Source organism: Larus michahellis, chromosome 3, assembly GCF_964199755.1.
Source record: "Larus michahellis chromosome 3, bLarMic1.1, whole genome shotgun sequence".
NCBI classification, from domain to species: Eukaryota; Metazoa; Chordata; class Aves; order Charadriiformes; family Laridae; genus Larus; species Larus michahellis.
Window position 1 is genome coordinate 25827985 of NC_133898.1, and position 10160 is coordinate 25838144.

General features: G+C 41.2%; 1 long non-coding RNA gene across 1 annotated transcript in view; it reads right to left on the minus strand.

The window, feature by feature from the left end:
• LOC141740476 (uncharacterized) overlaps window positions 1-7119 on the minus strand; it is a 21539-nt gene extending 14420 nt beyond the window's left edge. Inside the window, exon 1 of the long non-coding RNA XR_012586058.1 lies at window positions 6923-7119. This is a non-coding gene — a long non-coding RNA (uncharacterized LOC141740476). The remainder of the gene's footprint in view (window positions 1-6922) is intronic.
• Window positions 7120-10160: the final 3041 nt, after the last annotated feature.

Genomic DNA, 10160 nt, shown 5'->3' on the forward strand with positions numbered 1-10160 from the left:
TAAATAGAGGACAGTTGACACATCAGTACAGTTTACAAGCACTGCATTCTGGGTGTGATTAAAGACGGGGAGGGGGGTGGGAGAAGTTGAATGCCAAAAATATCCAGAGCTTCTGTGATATGCAGTTCTCTTCCCAGCATGATAAATTTAACCTTTTGGGTGCATTACACCTAATTTCTTTTCTTTTCTTTGAAAGCAAAGGTGAATTTCTTCACACGTTTTCCATATACTCACATCGCCAAGCAGGTTTTCAGGGGTGGAGGGGAAGCGATTAAAATCTGTAATTAGGTAACATGTGGGTAAGTGGAATTAGATATGCATGGACTGTACATTTTAATAACGTTTTATTGATCATTTCTAGTGGCAGAACATTACAGCAGCTGAACTATTTATGGTGAACATTTCAGGGATAAAAAAAGGAATATAACTGTGTGCAAACAATTTTTTAAAAAACAAACATGCTTCTAAATTTACACCAGGACAAATAATATAGCATAAAAAATATGCATATGATGCTAAATCTTTCACTACAAACAGACGAAGCGGGTTTTGAGCCTCAGCACGTGCTATAGACATCAAGTTTATTCTACCAGAAATTTTCACAATTTATTCTTATGCTCTGGAATAAGGCAACTTTGCGTTGTACACTTTCCAAATCCCTACTTATCCCAAGATGCTTTATTTTTATGCCATGAGGATGGCTGCAGTTTTATTAGACTGAAATGTATTTATCTACGTATCTTACGTCCCACTTCAGTATCTGGAAACACTCTGTGCCGATGGTCGATGGCATTTGGGGGGGAAGAAGCAGAACCACAGAGCCATGCAAAGAGGTCGAAGATATCCACAGCAGTCCTTTCATAGCAGTCTATTCCCTTCCAAAAATATAGGGAGACCCTTTTGTGGCCACAGGGGCAACATATGGCATGTTTAATTACTCTGGGAATCATGCAATCTAGCGAGTGCTATAGGGCCATAACACCGGCCAGTGACCCATGTACACTTAGAGTTTCCATACAGGCACAGGCTTAAATTCTGGATTCAAGACACTCCCTGAGATTTCCACTTCCCTTTCACTTCAGTGAAGACAGATACCTGCCACAGATTCCCCAACAAGCAACTAATACGACCTTGTAAGGAGGCCTCCTATATAAAATTAGGATTATAGGAAATTGAAACATATTCGTCTGTGAGAAACAGGAGACAGAATTCCACCAAGGGGCTTCCGTCAAATCACTGAAGGTGTTACCCCACATTCCCTGTGAAAACATTCGGACTTGGCATGAAGATACAGGGTTCATCCCACTCACCAACACTAGCTGGGAGGCTCTCAACTCAGTTTAAAGTAGTATCTCACCTCCAGCAAGAAACATGCCCCATCTTATGCATTGGGGTGCATCACGTACAATGACTTGCCCCACCGGGACACCCATCTCTCTCCACTCGCTACAGCAGAAGGCGAGATGACTCATAACTGTACCTTCAGAAACTGGGAGAGGGTGGGACAAGCTGGTTCAAGGCAACTGAGAACGCACAGCACCTCTAACAAGTAATTTGATTGCCTCCTCTCTATCATGGGGTAGAGAACACGAGGCACAGAACGTACAGCAGGTTTCTCTAGCCTTCTTATAGGTGTAGGGCAACACAACAAAAGACAGGGAGCAGACAATGTGTTTGTTCCTGTCCCAACACTAAACTTCTTCACAAGATCAAGTTCTCCAGTGCGGGCAGGGACCACCTAAAATACTCCTTCGAGACTGACAAATTTCTCCGGCCCACGGGCAAAACCTAAGCCCAGTGAGCACCATACTGCCCATCTCACCCAGTCCATACGTCAGTAAGGCAGGAAAGAGACCTTCCTCTGCCCTCTTCTTCCCCCAGTGCACTGTACGAGGCAGGCCAGAATTTTTATCCTTCCACTGTAAACTATAATACCTGTTTTAAAATTATATTACAAGCCATTAATACAAACGGAGGGTTTGGGAGGATTTTATAACCCACAAGAGATGACACTCATAGGTTATGATGTCATTCAAACCACTTGATAATATACTGTACTAGCTTGCAATATTCCAAAAGCAGCTATTAAACTAAATATAGATGAGGAACATGTTGCTACAACAACACAAAATATTATGAACAGCAGTTCTCAGCAATATATGGCTGCAAACCTGATTTTTATTTATTTGTTTAGTCACGTTTTTTTCATGTGGGGTAAAAACAACTGCTTCGGTCCTCTGAAGGCGCTTACACTGTGGATTGAATTTAAAATCTACACAGTGAAAAAAATAAGAGGCCAATCAAACACTGAGGTAATCTTAGGAAAAAAAAAATATATAACTTTGATGTATGTAAACTACAACACCCTTAGACAGAAATAAATCAGTCATGGCCATTTAAGGTAATTCAGTTGCATTACCTTTCTTTTCATACCAAACTTAAGAGCAATAAAAATAGAAAATGTAAATACTAGTTCCTACACTTTTGTAAGTCACTATTATCAAAACAGAGTGCTTTAATTATATTTCGAGACTAGGGTATGGGCTGGGTGACAAGATTTACTGGAGGTCAATGTGAGCAATAACCATTTTTCTTCCCAATGAAAAATAATACCATCAACGGGAGTTGTTAAGAACTATTAAAATTGCTGAATTTAAATGCTTCTGTAGGTACTTAATCAGAGATGTTTGGTCATTCTGGTTCGAGGCAAAGATATAAAACAGTTACTAGAGTCATGACAATGATTTTGATTATTTTATATTATTATTTATATTTAAAACCGCCTTGTTTTCAGCCCTATATTACAAAGGGGTGGGTCTTAGCCAAATAACTCCTTCTCCTAAAGGGTGTAAAGTTTAGGGAAACAGCCCGAGAAGGCTGTGCCTCCGTGCTTTCCTAGAAAGACTCTACAGAAAAGGGGAACAAAACCACTCCAAGCAGTGTGCTGCAAGGAAGGAAGGACCCCTACCAAACAGAAGATGACTCCAGTGGAGTCAGACCTCTGGTTTTCTGAGTCAGCAAAGCAACGGTCCTTTCAGAGACATGGTTTAGTGGTAACTTGTCAGTGCTAGGTTAACAGTTGGGTTTGATGATCTTCAAGGTCTCTTACAACCAAAACCATTCCATGATTCTACGATTCTGGGCAAGATATAAAGCCCATGTTTGGAGCCAGCAGGATGAATCCCTTTGTCAGCAACGGGCTTTTTTCCAGTAGGCACAAAACCTCATCTTTCAAATCCAGCAAAGCTCCTCCTCAGCCATGAGTCACATATGGGATTTCAAGAGCAGCATTTGACGCAGAGTCTCAAACAGGAGTATTGCCCAAGTAAGACAAGAACACAGAGTATTTAGCTGGGCCTTAGGTTTCTTGGATTTAGTGTGGAACAAAACAAAATCCACCTTCTCAGCTGAACGTGGCAGCCTGACATGAACTGGCCAAACCAGGGCACTGCAATGCTCTTTTTTTTTTTTACAGTTGAGCTGAATATGCTCTTTTACAATCAAACATTTGAACATGTTTTAATACAAATGTAATAGATTGTTTTCTCATGAGCTGCTGCTTCAAGCCTCGTTTATAATAAATATTTATAAGTATTTATAAATAAAATATTAATTGCTTAAAATGACGTTTTAATGTGGTGCTACACGTCCAAGGAACATTGGGCTACATGACGTGATCTCAGTTTGGGATTTGAGAATTCAGAGGCAGTAAAGGCAAGCAGCGAGAATGCTATGAATAATCCCTGTGTCAAGAACCTTCAGTATCAGTTGAGTAAAAGTAGTAAGTAAAGAGGCTACACCAAGGGACGGTATTCCCCTATCTGTAAAGCTATAGAAATGAGTAATGACCAACTTGGATGGAGAATTGTGCTTTCATGAATTGTAGATTCACGGCTTTATGGGTAGAACAAGTCGGGGTTCTGGTGACAATGAGAGGAGAAAGAAACCATTTAAACCAAGAGACTAGCTAACAACCTTTGTTTTCTAATCACGATGGTGCATCAATGTCTTTTCAGAGAAACAGAACAGTTCAAGAATTACAGTCTGAATACAAGGGGCCCAGCAGCCTACTACTGACTTCCCCATCAAGTGTGTCCTATATTTTGTCATGCGGGGGAGCATCAGGCATGTCCCAACCCCAAAGCAGCTGCACAGTTTGAGCAGGGACCAAGTGAAACACTTGGTGGGTTCCTTGACAGAAAAAGGAAACTCCAAATGTTATTACTACTTCGCTTAAACATGTATATCATCAGCAGCGTTATTCAAAAGCACTCACTGTTTGGCTAAACCTGCTTTCTGTGTCACGAGAGCAGACAGTTGGTATTTCAAATTTAGTTATTAACTGAACCCTATAAAATATACCTCTCTATCTAGGAAAAAGCTTCATGTGCGGACAAGCACATCATATCTCAATACCACTAGTTTTCATCAACAAAATATTCTGGAGGCCTTCACCTTACTGTTTCACCTCTGGGCTGCTCAAAAGAATTAACCCTATGTACACTGTCTGCCAAAAAGAAACCAAAACCACATTTTCATTTCTTTTGTTCCATCTTAGTTGTAAGTGTTCAGCACAGGCTGTATGCTGGGTCTGAAAGAATTATGGCCACACAATACTCATGACAGCTGGAGGAAAGTACCGTGTTTGGATACAAATGACAAGTGTGGTCAGGTCCACAACGCACCTTCAAAGGGTGCCAGTGTCAATTACCTCCCAGCCTCTCCAACAGCTTCTGACAGGGCAGTGAGAAAGTACCATATTTAACCTACTTAAAGCTAGACCGGACAATGCGCTAGAGAATATACTATACGGGGCGGAAAAAGTCTGCGTCGGCAAGGGCAGGGATGAAACAATCTAATGCAGAACTTCTCCATCTTTGATTTTTATGATTCTCTAATACACGTTCTACAAATAATGTGTCTAAAGAACAATTGCAAACACTTCTTTGGATCTAATAGACCAATAGTATAACTTGTGATAAAGTTCATTGCATAGAAGGGGTACGTACAAACTGAAATAAGGACAAAACAATTAAAACAAAGAAATAATTTTACTTCTCCTATTTAAGAGTTGGGGGGAGTGGGGGTATTTCTGGAAAGGTTCTTCCTCTTGAATTAATGCCTTTACATATGACATTCTTGGTGGAATAAAAGAGGAGAGAAGCACACAGAGATCCCAATATTTGGGGTCATTATCTGGGGTCAAACTTTCCAAGCAGGCAGCCAAAACACAATCCATCATCATGACCCAGTTGCCTTTAATAAACACCTGAAACCGCAGACAGGCCTTCTCAACAGCCTGTTGGAGCAAAAGGGCCAACCCAGAGGGGCAGCTTATGGGATGCTGGTGAAGGATGTGAGTCACCACATTGAAGTCACTGCAATGACTCACTTCTAAGCTGGTCATGGATTTAAGTAGCTTGTTGAACCGATGACCACGTATGGAGGCATGGGATTTGTCAAAGTAAACGTCAAAGTTCATGAGATAATTTTGTGAATTTGACCTTTCAGTCTACTTTGCTTCACTGTGTAAGCTGGCCGCTGACTCCAGTGGACCTCATACCTGAGCTCAACGTGGCCTGACAGCGGCTAAAACTTTTGCGAAAGACTTCTTTGAAGTCTCCTGTGTTGCTGGAAGGTGTGGCCATACGTTCAAGCTAGCAATTAGCTTTTGGGGTAACCAGGACAGTTAAATGCCACTTACTGAGTAATAAGATCTTGCACCACATATCGCTGCCTCACAAAGCTACTACTAGCGACAAGAAACCACATCATTACATGTGGTCATCTGCAAACCTCAAGGAAGATCTCTGGGAGGAGGAAGCTGCTGTTTAAAGAAGTATCAACAAGAACATACTGAATAATTTCACTCCTTTTTTTGTATATCATGCCTGCTTTCTGCGGTCAAGAATTCTCTTTACTTCTTTACAGTATGCAAAAAGGAGTTTGGTTAATGACTTGTGTTTGTTGAAGGGATGTGATTAGCATACAAATAGTTGATATTCAGAGGAATTCATATTTAATCAAACTGGGAAAATAAACCAGAGTAAGACACACACAACTCCCTATTATCACCATCCATTTCAGCCATCTCTTAAATCTCAGGTTTGCACACTCGAAGCAGATAGGGCCGAAGCAGGTAGGGCTCCCACCCCAGGGATGGAGGTGAGGACGCTTGGCTGCCCCCACCCTCCCACCTCTTCTCCATAAGTACCGCCATGATTGCAGACTGATATTACTAAAGCACAAGGTTGCTTCCCACAACACAATTTTCAGGGCGCCATGCACAGAGGGAGACTGGGTAACAGACACGGGATTGAAATACCTGCCATCCTCCCCTCGGTACCACCATGAACGTAAATCAAGTACAAAAAACCTCCCAAAACCCAAAGCATGATAGAATGGAAATATATTGCTAAACTAAGACAAAATTTTAGAAGCCTATCAAGGAACGCTTCCCATTTACTTTAGGAAGTGAAGGAGTATTGGGATTGCCAGAATTATTGGTGAAAGTATTTTCAAATCAAAACAATAACTGACACAAAGACAAGCAAAAGGAAACTTCAATTTTGTGCCCTTCCTGACTCTTCCTTCATCTTCCTTCTTAAGTATGAAATTCAGCTTTGAGATGATTCAATATATGCAGAAAAAAATATTTAGAAAATCCACTAGTTCTAATTCTTAATTACCTGATTTTATATAACGCTATTTTAACGTCATGATAACTTTGTCAAGTTATGCTTCAAGAATATGCTTCGAGAACTGACCTGTTTAGAAATTTCACACAGTATTTTCCTTTGCTATCTCCACTTGATATATATTGTCTTTATGATACTTCCCCTGAAACCCAGGCTAGCTAAAGCAAACTCACTCTGACAGAAGGATTTTTGAAGCTGTTATTTTAATCTTAAGGTTTACATACCTGTCAGAGGATAGCACGTTCATAGCCTTTACTATTGTTCACAGATTCTTTTTTTCCGAAGTCTACACATAGGTCTCAAGGGTTCTTGCTCCTCAAGGCAAATTACCTCTGAGTGTTTAGGTTCACCTCCAGCTCCGTATTTTTTTACTTTTCATATGCCTCTTTGTGGTTTTCTTCCTCTCTTTTCCTTATTTTCAACTCCTGACCAGGACCCTTAAAGGAAAGAAGAAAGACACTTAGATACCATGGTGATGGGTGACCTTATAAAAACACAGATAAATAGACGGGGGTATTGTAATGTTTCCTTCACACTGTTTGACTGTGCTACAGCTGGGTGAAAACATTTGTTCTACAAATAAAAGAAAACCTTTCAAACGTTACTTTGCCCCCAGTCTTGTTCCCAGCGATGTAGCTGGGGATAGGACCTGTGTCCTCATGGGCCCCTCACCTAGCCAAGGATTGAAGACAAATTAGTTAATGGAGAGGTGTCAATACAGCTGATTAACTGATTTGTCCATACGACAGATGATGTGGTGCAACAATTAGAAGCTTTGGTTTAAGCAAATTATTTTGGGGTTTCAAAACTAAAACCCTCCTCTTTACTGTCTCCAGACCTTGAAAGCAGCAATTTCTTGTCATCATTACAATACATTTAAAAGCATTTTTAGTGGTTTACTTGGGACTCTTTTGTGACAGCAAAAAGAAAAGTTTTCAGGAAACAAAGGAAAAACTATGTTTAAGTTTTATACTATGCTCAAACTAAGTTAAGCAAAGATGTTCAAGCTCAACACCAATTGTAATGATATAAGTATCTTCTGAATTGAGCCTGTAATATAGTACAAGGACCTTAAAGATTATTTAACAACCCACGGGTCATTTCTCTCAATTCTGCCACAAAACCTTTAAAAATCTTACATATACAAATAACACTTTTTCTTCATGCAAACGAAGATGATTTTTAGCAGGCAGTCTTCTTTCTTCTTTTAAAGACCTCATACATATTAGCAAAATCTGTACAAGCCATCATTTTTCTGAGGCCAAGAACAGGCTCCTGTGCTTTGGAAAATAATTCATCTGCATTGCCCACTCAGAGCCCTGGAGAGGATGGCATCAGAGCAGCCAGAATATCAAGAGCCACAGTTTGTGACAGCCTAGAGAGGGGCTAAAAAATGAGGGGGGAGGGCGAGGAGGGGGGAAGGCAAAAAAAGAAAAAGACAGAGAAGAAGCAGAAGCTGAAGGAAAAGGCCAAGCCTGTTTTCTCTGAGAAAAACCCAGGTGGTCCAATGCAGAGGGAATGCAGCAGGGCTACTCCGCAATGTCTGGAGGTAAAGAGAAGAGCCAAGCAACAGCCTTGTGAAACACAACTAGAAATTCGGCCAGAGACAGAATTGATTTTTTTTTCTCCTTCTCCTATTCCACCAGCACAAAAGAAGATATATGTGTTTAGATCAACTCATGCCCTTATTGAGTCTTGAGCGGAGAAGGGTCTGACTAAAGCACTTTTTGTGCAGTCTGCGGGATTCCTGTGCGCACTCTGGACAGATTACTGGGATAAATTAAGACCCAGCCTCTGCCCTTAACCTGTAAGACAATTCACCCCCATTGTATTAAGCAGGTTAAAAAAAAAAAAAAAAAAAAAAAGGATCCAACAGACTTGCAACAAATCTTTCCAACCGCTAGGTTAACACTGCATGTGATGTTTGTATGACAGATCATGACAGGAGGTGACAGACTTTCAGACCTTGGCTGAGAAGTAAGATCAGCTGGAGGTAGATGATTTCTGTCAATAGGTGAGCTTCCCGCAGCCAGAAAAGTGATGACCTGAAGCCATGGAGGGATTTTTATTTTCTTCCATTATATTCCCGTGTGTACATGTTTAGGTATTTTTTTTATCCACGAAGTAACAGAACTAGACAGCAATATTTAAAACCGTGAATTATAAATACCTTCGATTTGCTGGAAGAGACAGAAAAACTGATTTTGTGGAATTTGGATAGTGAAAAAGACAACTGCCCAAGCTACAATGTTCTTCCTGACCTAGCCCTGTCCTCATCTTTCATCTCATACACACACTACATCGACCCCTGCCTCCACTCCGTGCGCAGTGCCAGTCTCCATTGCCTATTTGTCAAACCTTTCAACGAGCACCTTCTGTGTCATGCCAGCCCTGAGGCACTGGATGAGTTCCCTGTAAAAATCCACAAGGTCAGTGGCTATATTATCCTACTTTACATTCCTCCTTAAAGTCAACCCATGATGCGACCCTTGGTCAGCGCGGGACACTGCAAAGCAGCTGGTGTGCTAAGGTGGCTGCTGGCTGACACTGGCTGAGCTCTGCTGTCATCCCTTGGGGCTACCCCACTTGCTCAATGTTCACCAACGCTCACTTTGGGGCTCGAGTGCATACATCTCATCGCTTTGTGGACAGCCCAGGTTGGGTTTGTGCTAGCTTTGGGGACGTTCTTCAGCTACATGCTTCCCTGTGCCACAACAGGGAAATTCTTGATTTACACACTGGTGCAGAAGAAAAAAGAGAATCCGGGCTGTTACACCACTCCACTGGCACCCTTCCTATCATGCTGCAGTGGACTTCTCCTCCAGAGTCAGTTCCTCCTCTTCTTTTAGGCTGTCACAACCCTGCTTTTCTCATAACACCTTCTCAGTTCAACAAATGCAATTTCAATTCAATGAGCAGAGTGCAGAAGGGAAGAGGCCTATGCATAATGTTCATTATATGCAAAAATCAGCTTGCTCCCACAAATCCAGCATATAGCGAATGACTCATCTGGAAGGCTTGGGCTCAACTGATGACACATAAAGACTAAACTGTATTAAGGTTAATGAACTTCAGGATTATGATTTATACTAAAGAGAACGTAACACTTTATGGCAGCTGAGACAACGTTCACTTCTTTTCATTACTTTCCTGAGGACAACCTGCATTAAAAAAAAAAAAAAAAAAAGAAGTCTGACACAAAGAGCTGTTGACAAGCATACAAAACGGAGCATAAATACTACTTATTCTCTGTAGCTACACCCAGGAGACCTTCGCAGAGTGTTGGAATATCCCCTGCTCTTTATTCACTGTAATAATGAAACGTGCTCTCTTAAGTTGAAAGTGCAGCTGAACTTGTGGGAAGATCCTCTTTGTGTACCTGCTGCCGAAGCTAGAATGCCAGCTTCTTCCACACATCATTGATGCTGCTCAACTGTCCAGAAATACTTTTAAAACCTTAAA